The following is a 19,181-nucleotide window of genomic DNA, read 5'->3' on the forward strand; positions in this document are numbered from 1 at the left end:
CTTGGGGGAGGGTCCAATGAGATGAAGTCAGAGAGTAAACAAAGGCCAGACAGTGCAGCTTTAGGAGTTTGGCTTTTACTCTGAGTGAGATGGGCAGCCACAAAGGTTTTAAACCAAAGAGAGGCATGATTTAACTTCCTTGTAACGGGACCACTTTGGCTGTTCATTTAGAATTGGTGGCCTTTCCCAAGTGAGAACACAAGAAGCCAGCAGTTGCCCTAACTGGTTTGGCTCAGTGGATGGAGCGTCAGCCTGTGGACTGAAAGGTCCCAGATTCGATTCCGGTCAAGGGCATGTGCCTTGGTTGCAGACACATCCCCAGTAGGAGGTGTGCAGGAGGCAGCTGATTGATGTTTCTCTCTCATTGATGTTTTTAACTCTCTATCCCTATCCCTTCCTCTCTGTAAAAAAATCAATTAAAAAAAATTTTTTTTTAAAGAAGAAAAAGCCAGCAGTCTGACATCAGAAAAGGGCCCTCCCCCATCAAACTGGTACCACTCGGGTCACAATGACAGGGGAAGAACTTACTGAATGCCATCCAGCAGGAATTCCTGAGCATTTGTCAGCATTTGAGAATACCATCGCTGCTGTAGATGACACGCTGAAGACCTTGATGTCTGTCTCTAGGAATGAATTGCACCCACCTGAACAAGCAAAAGTGGATTTTGTTTCTGCTTACACATTAAATTCAATGTTTTGGGTTTATTTGGCAACTCTGGAGTTAATGTTAAGATGCATCCAGTAGAGCAGGAACTGGAAAGAATCAGAATATATATGAGCAGAGTCGCGTCAAGGAAATAACAGACAAGAAGAAGGCAGTAGAGCTGAACAGAGGGGCAGCTTCAGGATTTGTAAAAAAAGGCCCTCTGGGAACCAAAACCTAACAATGCATTGAAAGTTGCAGTAAAGTAAAAAATAAAAAATAACCTTTGGTTTTGATGTACCTATGTTCAAAAAGTACATCATTTTTATTGTTTTACACAAAATAGATAATTATGTGCCAAGGCACAGTTTAAATGTATTCTTCATTGAATTCATATATGCAATTTACATTTAAGTTTGTAATGCTAAATACACTTTCCCCCAGAAAAATTAAGTTATTTTTATTGACTTTTCTATAGAGCACTGTGAGGTTTTTAACATTGTGGTATATTTTATACTTATAGTTTGCCATCTCTCTTGACAGGACTCTTATCTCCTTATATAGGTCAACCTTTTGAGTATCATTTTATAAGCAACTATGAAATTTAAGTTAAATGTTCTTGGTAAGTATTTGTCTATTTTAAATAAATAATGAGTTTGTGAAGCATGCTTTCTGAAGGCTGAAGTTATAGATGCATCTGTTTTCACTATATACAAGAAAAAGTGAAATGATTTCAATGTCCTTTTTTCTGTGTTCTTACTTTATCATGCTTTAATGATTTGGAGAATTGCTTCATTTGACATTTGAATGGTGAATTTAAGGTTTTACTTTAATTTTTGGCACTTTGTCTCTATGTCCCATTTTAAGTGAAGCATATTCTCTTTAATTGTGGATGGGAAATGAGGTTGTATATTGATGGCTGAATTTTGGCAAAATGGTTATGTCTTATCAATAAAGTTTGTAAATATTATGTAAAAAAAATTAGTTATAGCCCAGTCAGTATTGCTCAGTGGTGGAGCATCAACCCTTGAACCAGAAGGTCACATTTCAATTCCTGATCAGAGCACATGCCTAGGTTGTGGGCTCAGTCCCCATTAGAGGACATGCAGGAGACAGCCAATCAATGAATCTCACCAATGATATTTCTATCTCTCTCTTCCTCTCCCTTCCTTTCTCTGAAATCAATAAAAACATATTAAAAAATATTTTTAGAAAAACAATTATTTGTAGAGGGACAAAGACAGAAATAGAAATATCAGTTAAGAATCTATTGGGGGGGGGAATAAATTATTTAAAATACACACACACACACACACACACACACACACACACACACACTCCAATCTACTCATAAGAGTTTCATTCATTCATTTCTTTTCTCATTGAGAATCTTCTATGTGCAAAGAACTATAAGTGATACTTTATGAATCCTCTTTAGCCCACTGCCTATCCTAACCAAGAACTTGAAAAAGGGATTTCTATAGACTAAATGCTTGTGTCCCTCCCCCGCAACACCAAAATTCATATATTGGCACCTAAACCCCAATGTGATGGTATTTGGTTGTGGGACCTTTGACAGAGATTGGGTCATAAGGGCTCTCAGGGGTTGTTGCCCTCATAAAAGAGGCCCTAGAGAAGTCCCTCACCCTTCCCACCATATGAGGACACAGTGAAAAGACAGATTGCTGACTATGAACAAGAGGCAGACTCTCACCAGACACCAAATCTGCCAGCACTTTGATCTTGGACTTCTCAGCCTCTCCAGAACTGTGAGAAATAAATTTTTCTATTGTTTATTAGCCATCCAGACTGTGGTATTCTGTTATAGTAGTCCAAAGGCACTAAAACTGGGACTTTTTGCAAGTGTACAGGCATCTTGCCTTCCAGAAACAAAGCTTGGAAAGAATGTGTGTATCTTTAATGCTTAGCAAGTTAAAAACACACAACAAAAGAGACTAATTTTCTGGATTGCCACACAATCAGCTTTTGATATTGTTCCCAGAATGACTGTTCTAAAGGAAAACTAGTGTTCATAGAAATATGACTGTCGCCTTTAAAAAAAAGACACATACATCAACAATTATTTTCATTAAAAGAGGACATTTCCTTGGAATTTAAGAAAAAAAACTGTTGTTTTTGTTATTAAAAATATATCATTATTCAAGGTTTCAGCATCCCAGATTCCATGGAAAAGAGCTTTTGTTTTCAATACCACTGAGATGATCTGAAGTCCCAAAGCTCCACAGTTATCCTGACACTGCCCAGGATTGAGGTTTTGTAAAAGAAAGCAAACAGATTTGAGAAGCAAGAGGGCAGTCACTGGACTTCTTAGCTTTAGCAGATTTCTTGTATTGAAGTATCATCCTAGAAAATCACTAATTGCAGACATTGCTTATATACTCACTGCTCCTGAGATCTTAAGAAAATAAAGCAGGTCATCATTTCTATTATGGTATCCTCTTTCTTGAAGTAACAAGTCATGGGAAGGAAAGAAATAAGCAAGGCTAGGGGAAGAAGTATAGCGGTGGAGGTTGAATACCACCTGTTTCACACCTTGATGCCTTGAGGAAGTTTTCCTTGCCATCTCTCCTCAGTTGGCTCGCCCTCATTCATCCCTCAAGACTCCTCTCGGGCACACCTCCCTTAGAAGTCTTCACTGAACACTGAACTTCCCTGATCCTCTCTAGCATCTTCTGTGGATTGCATTTGTCTTGTCCAAGAGTATAACAAGGCCCTTGATGAAAGAATTCTGTTTTACTCATCTCTGTACTCATACAACTCAGCATGGTTCTTCACAAATAATGTGTTCAATAAATGTTGATTAGTCAAAGTGGATTAAAGACAAACATAAGAGCTGGCACCATAAAACTCTTAAAAGTAAAAATAGGGAAGTGGCTCTGTGACCTTGGTCTTGCCAATGAGAATTTTAGATATGACACCAAAGCACAAGCAACAAAAGCAAAAATTAACAAGTGGGACTACATCAAACTAATCTTCCAAACAGCAAGAGAAACAATCAACAGAATGGGAGAAAATATCTGCAGACCGTCTATCAAATAAGGGCTAGTATCCAAAATATATAAAGAAATCATACACGTCACTAACAAAAAAGCAAACAATCTATTTTAAAAATTAGCAGGGAAACTAAGTAGACATTTTTCCAAGGTACAGCTAATGATCCACAGGTACATGCAATAATTCTCAACGTTACTAATCATCAGGGAAGTGCAAGTGAAAATCACAATGAGATATCACCTCACACCTATTAGAATGGCTATCTTCAAGAAGATGAGAGACAAGTGTTGGAGAGGGTGTGAAGAGGTTGAAATGCTTGTGTACTGTGGTGGAAATTTAAATTAGTACAGCCACCATGGAAAACAGTATGGAGGTACCTCAAAAAAAATCCAAAAGAAAAGTACCACATTATCCAGAAATCCCACTTCTACATATATATCCAAAAGAAATGAAAACAGGATATTGAAGATATATGTGTACTCCCATGTTTATTGTAGCATTATTTATGACAGCCAAGATATGGAAACAATGTAAATGTCATTAACAAACAAATATACAAAGAAGATTTTGTACATATATACAATAGAATATTATTCATCAATGAGAGTGAAATTTTGCCATTTGCAATAACATGGATGGATCTTGAGGGCATTGTGCTAAGTGAGATAAATCAGACTTAGAGAGGCAAACACTGCATGATATCATGTATGTAAGGAATATAAAAAAGCCGATCTTATAAAAACAGAGAGTAGAATGGTGGCTACCGGGGATGAGGACTGAGGCAATTGGGGAAATGTTGCTAAGGGTATAAACTTGCAACCAATAGATGCCACTAGTCATGTGAATTAAAATGTAAATTAAAACCACAATGACATATCACCTTATACCTCTCAAAATGACTCTCATCAATAAATCCACAAACAACAAGAGTTGTTTGGAGAGGATATGGAGAAAAGGGAACCCTTGTGCACTGTTGGTGGGAATGCAGATTGGTGCAGCCACTGTAGAAAACAGTATAGAGGGTGATCAAAAAATTAGAAATAAAACTACCTTAGGACACAGCAATTCCACTGCTGGATATATATTGGAAGAACCCATATCACTAATTTGACAAAATATATGCACTCCTATGTTCATTGCAGCATTATGGCACTAGCCAAGAAATGGAAGCAACCCAAGTGCCCATCAATATGACAAGTGGTAAAGAAGAGGTTATACATATATGCAATGGAATATTACTCAGCCATAAATAAAGAATAAAATCTTATCATTTGTAAAAACACGGATAGAGCTAGCAGGTATTATGCTAAGTGAAAAAAATCAGATGAAGGAAGACAAATACCAAATGATTTTACTTTTATGTTGAATCTAAAGAACAAAATAAACCAACAAACAAAACAGACACAGATTCAGAGAACAAACTGATTGCCAGATGGGAGGGAAGTTGGGGGGCCAGGTGAAAAAGGTGAGGTGATTAAGTATAAATTGATACTTACAAAATAGTCACAGGGATGTAAAGTACAGCAAAGGAAATATAGTCAGTAATATTTTCATGACTATGTAGAGTGCCAGATGAGTACTGGAATTATCGAGGGAATTGCTTCATAAGTTATGTAGTTATTTAACCACTATGCTGTATACCTGAAATTAATATAAAATAATATTGAATTTCAATTGTAATTTTTAATTTTTTAAATTTTTAAATAAAGTTGATTCCTGCATCACCTCCAAAAACTATCCCCTGACAGCTAAATCCATCACAACTAGACTGAACTAGGTATCCCTCCTTCATGCTTCTGCAACATTTGCTATATCTTTTCTTCAATAAGTTTACCATAGTGATTTTTAATCATATATAGTATTTTTTCTCCAGTAGACTACAAATGTCTTGAAAACAGGGACCATGTTTTATTCATTTTTATAACCATAGTATCTAAAAATATTATTAACAATTCTAAACATATTAAAAATTCTATTAATGATTATTTTTGGAATATGTAATAGTAATTGATAGTTATTCTCTATATTTTAATGTGTTTTATAATTATTATTTATTAACTTTATTATTTTAAAAAGCATCTAATGACCTGAATTTGTTGCATTTCTTTCATTGAATATTGTATCACCTATAATGGAAAAATGAGCTTAACTGTTACAGGCTCCAGGCCATGTGAAAATAGAATATCTTACCAATGATTTTCCTTTTGGTAATTTTCTGAGAAAATTATTGAGATATTTAATGCTTTCAGCTTAACTTCTTTCACTTGATACTCTTCTCTTTTCTCCAGTGGAAAAAACTGTTTCACTTTAGAAAATGATACAGCCATAAATAGACCTCCAAGCTCTATACCTGAGAATGTTCAATAAAACCTCCTTATTAAAATATTATTGATTGGCCCAGTAATCCTACTTCTAGGAATATATCCCAAGAAACCAGAAACAATGATATATGTTCATAGCAGCACAATTTTCAATAGCTAAGATTTGGAAACAACCTAACTGCCCATCAGCAGATGAGTGGATTAAAAAACTATGGTACAGCCAAAACCGGTTTGGCTCAGTGGATAGAGCATTGGTCCCTGGTTCGATTCCGGTCAAGGGCATGTACCTTGGTTGCGGGCACATCCCCAGTGGGAAGTGTGCAAGAAGCAGCTGATTGATGATTCTCTCATCGATGATTCTAACTCTCTCTCTCTCTCTCTCTTTCTCTCTCTCTCTCTCTCTCTCTCTCTCTCTCTCTCTCTTCCTTCCTCTCTGTAAAAAAATCAATAAAATAGTTGAAACCGGTTTGGCTCAGTGGTAGAGTGTCAGTCTGCGGACTGAAAGGTTCCAGGTTCGATTCCAGTCAAGGGCATGTACCTTGGTTGCAGGCACATCCCTGGTAGGGGGTGTGCAAGAGGCAGCTGGTCAATGTTTCTCTTTCATCGACATTTCTAGCTCTTTATCTCTCTCCCTTCCTCTCTGTAAAATATCAATAAAATATATTTTTTAAATCAATAAAATATATTAAAAAATAAAAATTGTGGTACATCTACACATAGAATACTATATTGCTATAAAAAAGAAGGAACTTTTACCATTCGCAACAGCATGGATGGAGAGCATTATGCTAAGCAAAATAAGCCAGTTGGAGAAAGATAAACATCACATGATCTCACTCATATGTGGTATATAATGATCAACATAAACTGATGAAGAAAAATAGATCCATGGGGGGCGTCAATTGGGGAAAAATTAGACATATGTAAAACCTTAGACAATAATAAAAAATAGCCGAAACCAGTTTGGCTCAGTGGATAGAGCGTCGGTCTGTGGACTGAAAGGTCCCAGGTTCTATTCCGGTCAAGGGCCTGTACATTGGTTGTGGGCACATCCCCGGTGGGAGATGTACAGGAGGCAGCTGATCAATGTTTCTAACTCTCTATTTCTCTCCTTTCCTCTGTAAAAAATCAATAAAATATATTTAAAAATAATAATTAAAAAATAATAATAATAATAATAATTGATCAGAGACAAATGGCAGGGGAGGTGGGGATATTAGAGAGCAACCAAAGGACTTATATGCATGCATATTAGAATAACTAATCAACACAAACACTGGGGTGATGGGGGCTTGCCCAAGATGGGAATGACTGGACAGAGGGGAGGGTCAATGGAGGGAAAAGGAGACATATGTAAAACTTTAGACAATAAATAAATAAATAAATAAATAAATAAGTGAAATGCTATTGATTATGTTATGCCAGGAGACGAGTCAGAAAAGATTAGGACCTCACTAAATTACCCTTGAAAGTCATAATGAATCTAGTTTCAGTTTAAAGGTCTTGCTAAGTGTGAAGCTTGTAGTCTTTTTAGTGTTTCCCCAAAGATCTCACAGAGCAATCTAAACCAGCAGTCACCATATATATATATATATATATATATATATATATATATCTAAGTGACCATTTCTACCAAACAACTGGAACCACCAGAACAATTGGTCAACCAGTGGCTTTGATGCACACTGACCACCAGGGGACAGAACGCTCAATGCAGGAGCTGCCCCCTGGTGATCTGTGCACTCCTACAGCCAACCTCTCATGGCCCCTCCCCCCAGGTGGCCAGCCCCATCTGTTCCTGGTGCTAAACCATTCTTAGAGACATGCTTCTGGGTCAGGATTTCGAATATAGCAGAGCAGCTCCCTGGCTACAATCTATTGAAAGTCAGCCCACGACACAAAGGTTTGTCTCAATCCAGTCCTCTCCCTCCCCCAGGGGGCCATGCCAGCCTAAGGGACCCCACTGGTGCACGAATTCATGCACCAGGCCTCTAGTATCTTTATAAGTAAATCCATAATGTTTCTGCAGTAGGCTGCTCTTAAAATGGTCCCAGTGATTTCCTGCCTTCTGGGGTTCACTCCCTGTGTAATTCTCTTTCCAAGTATGTGGGCTAGAATTTAAGGACTTGTTCCTAACGAAAAGAACACAGTAAAATTGATGAGATGTCACTTCCAAGATTCTTTCTGCACTCTCTTGCTGGTGCTGTTTTGTTCTCTCTGTTGGCTCACTCTGATGAACCTTGCTGCCATGTGGGGACAAGCTTCAGTCCAAAAGCCTCTGATAAACTTAATCTTACCAGTTAAGCATCAGAAAAGACTGCAAACTCAGCTGACACCTCTATTGCAATCTTGTCCCTAAGCTAATCTGTGTCCAGATTACAACCCAAAGACACTGGGAAATAATAAATGTTGTTGTTTTAAGCTACTAAGTTTTGGAATAATTCAAATTTCCTAAGCTGAAGGTCCCTCTCCTGTAACATAACCCACTGTATATACAGGAGTCATCTGTCAATCTTGGCATCACTGATGGGAATTCGGGTTTCAGAAATGACACCAAATGTTGATTATTAGCCTGTTTACTACTAGTTCTGTGAGTAACAAGTGAAACTTTGTCTCTGACTCACGAGTCTCATGTCTTCTACCATCACTCATGAGATTGCAGCAGGCTGACTCGTTAGTTCTGAGTAAGGCTCTTCACAGTTCTTGAAAACAGATGTTTAACAATAAAAATAAATATTCTTTGTACATTTTCATAAACATTCCTAATAACACAAGTGTGGGTGTAAATATTTTTATATATTAACTTGACTTCCCTGTGGCTCTTCCTTAATAAGACAAATGAATAGACTGATGCACAGTCTCAGGGAGAGGGATGAATCATCCAGAAAGACAGAGACATGGCTTTTGAGGTTCAAAACCCAAGACATTTGATTTTCAAGGGATTGAATTTCTGAGGTTTCAAGATCTAAAAACACAAAAATGAGCAGTTTTAATAATAGATTGGAAAGAAAGAAGAAAAATTTATTCACATCACCTTCAGACTAGATTAAGACTCCCTTTGACAGTGGAAACATGGGGCAGTGGGAGGAAGAAGAGTCAGTGAAAGCAATAAGTCTGTATGCTCTTGGTTCTCTAAGAGCTCTTAGAGGCCGAAGTTTGAGAAGCAGAGGAACCCAGGAATCTGAAAGGAGAGCAGATGTGTGTTCTCTATGTTCACATAAAGCACAGAGGAATGTGACAGTTGTATCCTCCTTCTGTGGCAACGTAGGAGAGTCATAGACAGGATGTAAGTGAGGCTCATCTAGATGGAGAGATTCCCTCTCTATCATTGGGGTCCATGGCAGAGCTGGAGGGTTTTTCTATACCAAGTGGGGGGCATAGGCCAAGTGATTGGGAAAGGACACACCTGAAGCAATTAATTACTGAAAGTGGGAAAAACAATGTAGATATCAGCTAATGTCATAATGGATAGATGACAATAACCAAGGATGAGATGACATTGTCCTAGAGCCCCCATAAGCTCTGGAACTTAGATACAATATGGGAAAATGTGTAGGAGGGTAGGGACCCCTGAAATGATTAAAATAACTCAGAGTTTGTCTTCACCAGCAGGCAGAAGAGGGGTTCAAAATAAAAACTGTTATAAAATATATCCTTATTTTTTACTAGAGGCCCATTGCACAAAGACCCTTGGCTTCCAGCACCAATTTTCCTCCAGCATCCAGGAACCAGGCCTTCGCTCTGGCCAGTCTGCCTTCTTCATCTTTGCTGCAGACTTTGGCCAAAGTCTGCCATCTACAGTCATGTCTTCACTACTGCCCTACACTCCTATAGATCCTTTCACCCTTCACCTGCCTTCTCATAGCAGGCATCCTGCCCCTCCTGGCCACTCCGCACCTGGAGCAGCTGGGCAGCTGCCATCTTTGGCCTTCTAATTTGCATACTCACTCTGATTGGCTGTGGGTGTAGCAGAGGCACAGTCAATTTACATGTTTGTCTGTTATTAGGTAAGATGTTTGTTTTTGTACATAGTTTGTGGTTTGAAATCTATACTAGCTAGACTGTGTTCCTAAAACAATTACATTTAAAAATACATGTACTGTGATTCATCATTTAAAAACAAAAAAGGAAAACCATGTCTTCTTTTACATTCTTGGCCTGAGTCTCCTGCTCTCATTATTTATGGGTTCTCAGAACTGCGGAGAGATCAAAACCATGATGCAGTCCACCTGGCTTTATTTCTACAGCAAAGGGATTTTTAAACACTATTTCTAGCTTAAAAACTGGGAGTCATATAAATAATAGAAGCTATTTTCTACCTCAGCCTACCCTCCTCTGACTATTGCTTCTTTGCAGGCCAGAGAATTGGCCATTTCAACCAGATATGCCTTTCCTCTATATAAGTAAGAAGATAAAAGAAATTTCATTTCCAAGAGTCTCAATTTCACATGTAAAATTAATACCTATATTGTATTACTCAGAGCCTCGAGAACTTTAAGATCACATGTGTTTTCGGAATCTTTTTGCAATCTTTCAAAATTGTACCTTAAGGGTCCATTTTTATCTCAATATAATTTGAAAACAGAAATGTTAAATAAAATTGGAAAACTAGATAACTTTGCAAACTTCTGTAAAGCCTTTTCTTCCAGGAAATTTAATCAGTCTCTAAAACAGTCAAGCAGCACTTCCAAAGGTTAAATTATTTTTAAAAGTATCTACCAAGTCAATACATTTTCAAGAGATTACTTATTTAGCAGTCCATAAAAGAACTAAAGGTGACAAGAGCAAAATGAGAAAAGTTATATGACTTAACCAGGGCACTTGATACAAAGCAGTTACCAATCCTGGGTAAAGGTTATGTTTGAGAGACAAAAAAAAAAAAGAAGAAGAAGAAAGAGAATAAAATTGTGTTTTCCCAACACAAATCTTCCACAGACCTGCCTTGTACATGAACCTCTTGCCCAAATATCTATGATCTTCTTGCATCATACTGATGTTTAACTCTATTAAAAGCTCCCTATACTTGTAACCCCCAACTATGATCTTTTATGCATATATTAATATTAATATTTCTTAAAGCCTACCCAAATTATACACATACACATGCACAAACAGGGCCTCTCTCAAGCCCCATTTGATTTCTTCCTTCTGATAAAATCAAAATACCACTCTAGTTCTCATTGCCAGGCCAATAACACCTTTTTGATCTTCCAATCTGTCACTTATATCTAACCTATCCAATAAATTTTAATGTTATATGAGGGTTGGGAATGTGACTAATACATATACTCATTCCTAAAAGAACCCAGCCTTTTGTTGGTCCTAGTACTCAATAAGCCACTTGCTGAATTGAAGCAACTCTAAAAACGTTTCCATATTATAAAAATTAAATTCCTTGCCGAAACCGGTTTGGCTCAGTGGTAGAGCGTCGGTCTGCGGACTGAAGGGTCCCGGTTTCGATTCCGGTCAGGGGCATGTACCTTGGTTGCGGGCATATCCCCAGTAGGGGGTGTGCAAGAGGCAGCCGGTCGATGTTTCTCTCTCATCAGCGTTTCTAGCTCTCTATCTCTCTCTCTTCCTCTCTGTAAAAAATCAATAAAATATATTTTTTTAAAAAATTAAATTCCTTGACTCTGCCAAAAAACTACCCTGCACCCTTCCACAAAGAATTTACCAAAAATCCTTGGCTCAGTGGATAGAGCATCAGCCTGTGAACCAAAAGATCCCGGGTTCAATTTCCATCATGGGCACGTACCTTGGTTGCAGGCTTCTCCCCAGCCTGGGCCCTGGCCAGGGCTCATGCAGGAGGCAATCAATCAATGTCGTTCTCTCATATCAATATTTCTCTCTGTCTTTCCCTCTCTACAACTCTCTCTAAAAATTAATGGTAAAATAGCCTCAGGTGAGGATTTTTTTTAAATAATAATTCACCAAAAGAATAACCTCAGTTTAAATTGTTGACTGTGGGTATCAACTTTATATGGTAGCTAACTTGAAAACATAGTCACAGATACAAATTATGACTTTTTATTTAGGGCTTATGGACTCTGATTTCTAATTTCTCTTTATTATGAGAGGTAAAAAAAAAAAAAAAAAAAAAACTAAATTTAGCTGTTTCTAAAGCCCTCTATTTCAGAGATTATGTTGCAGATAAAAAAGTAAGTTAATAGGAAATGAACCAGAATCAGATGGATAATATTTCCCTCAAATCAGACATGACTTTAAAAGTTAAGGCAAGGTGATTGGCAATAAAGCATGGTCTTGAGCATAATACTTTCCAGGAACTTGTATAAGATATCTTGATAGTACAAAATCATTTAGACTCATCCATCCCTGACATAGAGTACATAAATATAGCCTGTAATATCTTTCTTTTTTATTAGCTTTCAAGATATCTTTCTCCTTGATTAAATGCACAACCCTCCCTTTTAATCTAATCTCTCCAATTCTTTCCCAATTGCATATTTCTTGTGCTTAGCATTGTGACATCTTGGTAACATTTTACAGAGCAGGGAAATAAAGGTTTTTAAAAGCCAGAGATTTAATTTTCTTGCTTCAAAATTTGATTCCAATTGGATTTCTATATAAAAAAAAAAAAACTACAACAAAAAACCTACACATGAAGATTAAGTCAATACACCTGCAGTACATTACCCATTCTGGGGTATTTTTTTTTATTTTTATTTTTTTACAGCATCTCCAAGCGACTAAGCTTCTTTAAAATAATTATTTTGAATTCTTTGTCAGGCAATTTGGTTAGGATCAGTTACTAGAGATTTGTTTTATTCTTTTGTTTGTGTCATCTTTTCCTGATTCTTCATGTTCCTATAGCTTTACGTTGATGTATGTGCATTTGAAGAAACCACTACCTCTCTCTGGCGTTAAGTCAAGATGGCTAAATTCTGGGAGAAACCAAGATGGTGGTATAGGGTAGACACCTGAATGCAGCCTACCACAACAATTTTGAATTTACAACTGGAAAGCAGGGGAAACATCGTCCTGAAGCGCCAGGTGGCTGGCTGAGAGGAGGCTCTGCCATCTGGGAAAGGGAGAGAAGGGACACTGAGCCTCAGGAACTGTGAAGGTGCAGAGAACTGTGCACACGAAGACTGCTGGCTTGCTCGCCGTGCTCGGAAACGGCGGGTAGCTAGCTTTCTTGTTCAGGAGGAAAACAGAACCACCCTATTGCTCTGATAGATGGCCCTGGTAAAGGAGAGGGCAGTGGGCAGAGACCTCTCAGAGGTATGTGAAGCCAGCAGCCATTACTGTGGGACTCAGGAACTGGACCCTCATAGGGAGGGGCTGACAGGAAACCAAAGCTTGTCTTCACCACCCCAAGGCTCCTCCCCATCCAAGCAGAACACAGAAGTCCTCCCGGAGGCTGGCTTTCTCATTCAGGAAAAAAACTCCCAACTGCACTGAGAGACAACTCTGAGCTGGGAAAAAACTGGCTGTCAGGGAGCAGACAAAACTCGAGAACAGCCTTTTTACCCAAGAGGTGTGTGCGCCTGCAATCAATCTTGCAGGACTCACCAAGAATAGGACTTTCCTAAGGCGGGGCTGTTGGGGAACCAAAGCTTGTCTGCACCACCCCAAGACTCCGCCCTGTCCAAGGGGAGTACAGAAGCCCTCCTAGCTGAGACACTGCTGATCCTCACAGCCAATTGGCTTGGAGATCAACGCTTCCCAGTGATACCAACAACAAGCAAGGCTTAACAACAAGACTACACACACAGCACACAAAGGGCTGCACCAAGACTATCCACCTCAGGTAACTGGGAAGGCTGTGCTACTGGGCTCTACCAGAATAACTAGCACACAAAACTATTCCATCAAATCAGGGAAGCAGCTAAAATGCAAAGAGGCAGGACACAAAGGAAGGAGATGGAGGAAAGTAAAAGAATGGGTATTGAGTTCAAAACTAGAGTTATAAGGTTTTTCAATAATTTCATTTAAAAAGGCCAATAAAGAAAAAGGATCACCTAGAAATAAAGAATACATAAAAAATATTATTCAGAGTCCTAAAAACAGACTAGGAGATCACAAAAATCAAGTCAAAGATTTGAACACAAAGAGCCAGAAGACACTCCTCCACAGAAGCAAGAAGACAAGAGAATCAGAAAGCTGAAGATAATGTAAGAAACCTCTGGGACAACTTCAAGCGAACCAACATCAGAATTATAGGGGTCCCAGAAAAAGAGAGAGAGCAAGATACTGAAAGCCTATTGGAAGAAATGGTGACAGAAAACTTCCCCCACCTGGTGAAAGAATTAGACCTACAAGTCCAAGAAGTGCACAGAACCTCAAACCAAAGGAATTCAAAGAGGACCACACCAAGATACATCATAATTAAAATTCCAAGAGCAAAAGACAAAGAGAGAATATTAAAAGCAGCAAGAGCAAAGCAGGTAGTTACCTTTAAAGGAGCTCCCATCGATTGTCAGCTGATTTCTCAACAAAAACCATGCAGGCCAGGAGGGGATGGCAAGAAATATTCAAGGTAATGAATAGCAAGATCCTACAGCCAAAAATAATCTACCCAGCAAAGCTATCACTCAGAATCGAAGGCCAGATAAAGAGCTTCACTAATAAAATAAAATAAAAAAAACTAAAGGTGTTCATCACCACCAAACCAGAATTATATGAATTGCTGAAGGGGGTTATTTAGGAAGAGGAAGAAGATAAAGATAAAAATTATGAACAACAAATACATAACTATCAACAAGTGAAACTAAAAACCAAGGGAATTAAAAAATCTGATGAACAATATTAACTGTTGACTATAATAGAATCAGAGGTATGGAAGGAGAGTGAACTGACAATTCTCGGGGAAAAGGGGAGTGGCGGGGGGGTGGGGGGGTGCGGGAAGAGACTGAACATAAACTGTGCACCTATGGATGAGGACAATGGGGGGTGGGGAAAGGACAGAGGGTGGGGTGGGAACCTAGTGGAGGGGAGCAATGAAGGGGAAAATAAGAGGAACATTTGTAATAATCTGAACAATAAAGATTTATGAAAAAATAAAAATAAATAATAAAAAAAAAAGATGGCTAAATTCTGGACCTTTGTACCTGGCTGCCTCAGAAGTCCAATCTTCCTTCTCCTCCCAGCCTTCTCCCCTCCTCCCCACCCCTCAGGAGCCTGAAAACTCTTGCTGCCTCTGATGTCCACTCCTTTCCCTCTCTCCTGGGAAAATGCCTCATTTCTTTGCCTTTTCCCAGAGGCAGGCCAGGGGCAGGAAGCTACGTGCCCCTTTTGCTTTGTTCTTAGCTGCCTCAAGAGTTACGTATGCAGGCTCATCCAGCTCTCTAAGTGGGCAAGACAGAAAGACAGAAACAGCCCTTTGGGAAATGTACTGAAAGACCAGGGACATTGGAGACACCTTTACTCCTCAGTTCTGAGTCTCAAGTCCTTTCCCAATCTTGTAAACCTGTGTTAGCTTTCCTCCCCTTTTCCTTTGTGTCTACTTGTTCAAGGCATCCAGACAATGCCACTTCTTCAGCAGTCTGCGTGAGGCCAGACAAGCCAGCTCCTTGGAGCCCACAGTGAAAGGCAGGACGACCAGGCCATGTTCCACTGTGCCCCTCAACACACACACACACACACACACAAACACACACACACCTGTAGAAGTCACAGGCTAAGTTGATCTCTCTTAGCACTGAGCTCTGCCTCTTTTCAGGAGGGGATGATACAAAGTGGAATTACTGCTCCTATTACCCATTTCAATGCAGCTGCTTCCAGGTCTGTGTTTGGGGTACCACAAATTCTTTAAAGGATTGCAGACTTCTCACAAATGTAGGATGGGACTGCCTGTTCTGCCATCTTTCTAACATCACTCAGAAAACCTAGCTAAAATTAATTTCAATAATACATTTTATTGCTGAAACCGGTTTGGCTCAGTGGTTAGAGCATCGACCTGCGGACTGAAGGGTCCCGGGTTTGATTCTGATCAAGGGCATGTACCTTGGTTGCGGGCACATCCCCAGTAGGGGGAGTGCAGGCAGCAGCTGATCGATGTTTCGTTCTCATCAGTATTTCTAACTCTATCCCTCTCCCTTCCTCTCTGTAAAAAAAAAAATTAAATATATATTTTAAAAATAATAATAATAATACATTTTATTTATTAAATTTATATTTAACCCAATTTACCCAAAGTCTTATTTCAACTTATACTCAATATTGGGAAAGTATTAGATAGCTTATCTTCTTTTTTTAAATACTAAGTCTTTGAAATCTAATGTGCATTTTACATTTACACCACAGCTCAATATGGAATAGCCACATTTCAAGTGTTCAATACCCACATGTAGTTAATGACTATAGTCAGTTTAGACAGTGCAGCAGCTTTAGATCTTCTCCCTATCCATGGCCCATAACTGGGATTTTCGTGGTTTCTTACCCTCCAGGATAATAAGTGAGGTAGATACAGAGAATGCCACACCTGGAGCTGTGCAGTTTCCATAGCCCACCTGTACTTTGTGTATGCTTGGAGGGTCCACTGATAACCATAAGGGCTGAGTAATCACAGACTGTTGCTGATAAGTTTGTGTATCTTTGGCCATAGAATTCCCTCACACACACACACACACAAAAAAGGTGTTTGTTTGTTCAATTCTTTGTAGAACAATCCCAAAGAGTGATCTTGTGTAGCCATTCTCTTAGGATATCTTAGAAGAGACCTAAATTTAGCAGAGACCTTGGCTCTTCATATGATCTCTTGCTAAGGGTACAACTTTATTTTCATTGGCTGTGGTTGAGGCAAAGAGTGTCTCCCTTATTAAAGATATACATCCCTCTACCTTTGTTCAGGATCAAGTAGACAACTTTCTGGTTTGCCCAGGATGTAAAATTTTTCATTTTAAGTCTGAAATATTCCCAGGCAAACAGGAATGAGTTTGCTACAGGTCAGATCTAGACTTAGGTATTTGTGGAGTTTTTTTCTCTGAGGATTTTGTTTTCCAAAGTTCCATCCCCACTACATGTTAGGCAACCCACTTTCAGGTTTTAGATGCTTTTTAATTATGGATTGCATTTGAATGCTTACATCAGAAACCTGGTTACAGAATATTACCTAGAGAAATATTTTTTAATAGCTAGAAGTATGGAAGTAGCCTAAGTCTGGCATGGTAACTCTATAAATGCATAAAGGATTCTGGTTCCATCTAACTTTCGTCTACTCAACTTGAGCAGTTGGCTTTTTTCCTTATAGTCATGAAAAGACTGCTCCATCTTCAGGAACTATATATGATATTCACTCCAGGCAGGTAGAAAATTTAGGGTAAAGTACAAAAAAGAGAGTATACCAATTGAGTCTGGGTTTAATATTAACCAATAAATTAGGGGTGTCAAACTCAATCAGAGAAGGGGCCAAAATCTAAAATCCAGCCTAAATCGTGGGCCGAATGGTTTACTGAACAGTCATAAACTGTCCTTGTGATGGAAACGCAGCGGAGTGCAGTGATGACAGCGCGGTGCGGGCCACATTGCAAGGCCTGGCGGGACGGATTTGGCCCGCGGGCCTTGTGTTTGACACATGTGCAATAAATGATAGATTTTTTTCATAAGCTTCCTCCAGTAGAATTACACATACATCTCATTGTCTAAGACATATAGTTACTCCAAGCTGCAAGGGAGTCTAGAAATTGGGTATTTTTCATGGTTCAATTGTCGCAAAAGAATGTTAGTAAAGGAAAATAGAGGGAGGTATATTGAATAGTAAATAACTGATCTATAATTGAATGGTTTTGATATAGGTGCATTTTATTTTATTGAATTTGAAAGAAAAAATATGTAAACTTTAATATGTAAATTAATAATGGAAAGGCCTGCTTTTATATGTAATTCTTCACAAATTAAGTTGCTCAATGATCCAGTGAAATTCAATATGTTAAAACTTCAAAGAAATATGGGTAACCCTAAAGGGTTAGACTGGATCAAAGAGAATTTGGTAACCCTAGTCCTTGTTCTTTTTGTTAATTCTTCAGTGTCTGTGAATAATTTAGTCTTTCTTTAAAGGCAAAATTATACTCTATCACAGAGAGGTAACATAAATTAGTGAAAATATTGATATAAGACATATTTTGATTGCATATTGAAGATTGCTTAATATTCTTCACATCTAGAGTGAAATGCACTTTCTTCCATTTTTCTTGATGTACATTGACCTTTGGGTCTACTTTTATTTTCTCACTTTTAAGACATGGTATTGTAGCACTTACTCCTTGACCCTGCTCTCTGTGCCAACTGTGGTTTCAAATTCAATGTCCAGTTGCAGAAAATCAAAGTTTCATTTTCACCCCGATGTTTCTCCCCGCCCCTGCCTTCTTCTCTCTTTAAAAATCAATTTAAAAATCTTTTTATCAAAGTTTAAAAATAAGCAAATAAATAAATGTTTTGCAGACAAAGTATTAGGTCTCAGCTTTTGATCTACATAAGTCTTCAGACTATATGTTAAATAAAAGCAAAAAAATTGGGGGCTGAAAAAAGAGAACCTCAAATTGGATAAATAAAACTTTTAACCACATAGCAAGATAGTTTCAAGACAGACTTTGGAATCAGGCAGATATGACTTAAAAGTCAGAACCTGACAATAGTTCTATGAAATTTAATATCATTTTATTTCTTTAAGCATCAAGTTTCTTATCTGTAAAATCTCACTAATGATAATCTATTTCTTAAGGGTTGCTGTGATGCTTGAAGTAATGCTTACATAATATATGTAAAGCATTTAGCAAAATACCTGACACAAAATAAGATCTTTAATATCTGAAATTCCACCCAATTTTACCAGTTCAAATTATTTTTGAAATATGTATAGTATACTCATTCTGTGGTATACTTACTTTAACAACAGGCTATTGATTAAATATAAAATTTCCCTAGTTACACAAGCATATAGATATTTGCAAACAGTAAAGCTTTAATTCCCAAAATATGTAAGGAACTCATACAACTCAACACCAAATAAATACACAATCCAATCAAAAATTGGGCAGAAGACCTGAAAATACACCTCTCCTAAGAAAACATACAAACAGCCAATAGATTTATGAAAAGATGTTCAACCTCACTGGCAATCGGGGACATGCAAATTACAACTACAATGAGATACTACCTTACACCAATTAGAGTGTCCATTATCAGCAGGACAAGCAACAAGTGGTGGAGAGGTTGGGAAAAAGGAAACTCTCATTCATTGC

The 19,181-nt window shown here is 38.2% G+C and overlaps 1 pseudogene; it reads left to right on the forward strand.

The window, feature by feature from the left end:
• Positions 1-508: 508 nt before the first annotated feature.
• Positions 509-939, forward strand: LOC118723096 (annotated as a pseudogene).
• The last annotated feature ends 18,242 nt before the right edge of the window (positions 940-19,181 follow it).

This window comes from Pipistrellus kuhlii, unplaced genomic scaffold (genome assembly GCF_014108245.1).
Source record: "Pipistrellus kuhlii isolate mPipKuh1 unplaced genomic scaffold, mPipKuh1.p scaffold_m20_p_2, whole genome shotgun sequence".
Lineage (NCBI taxonomy): Eukaryota > Metazoa > Chordata > Mammalia > Chiroptera > Vespertilionidae > Pipistrellus > Pipistrellus kuhlii.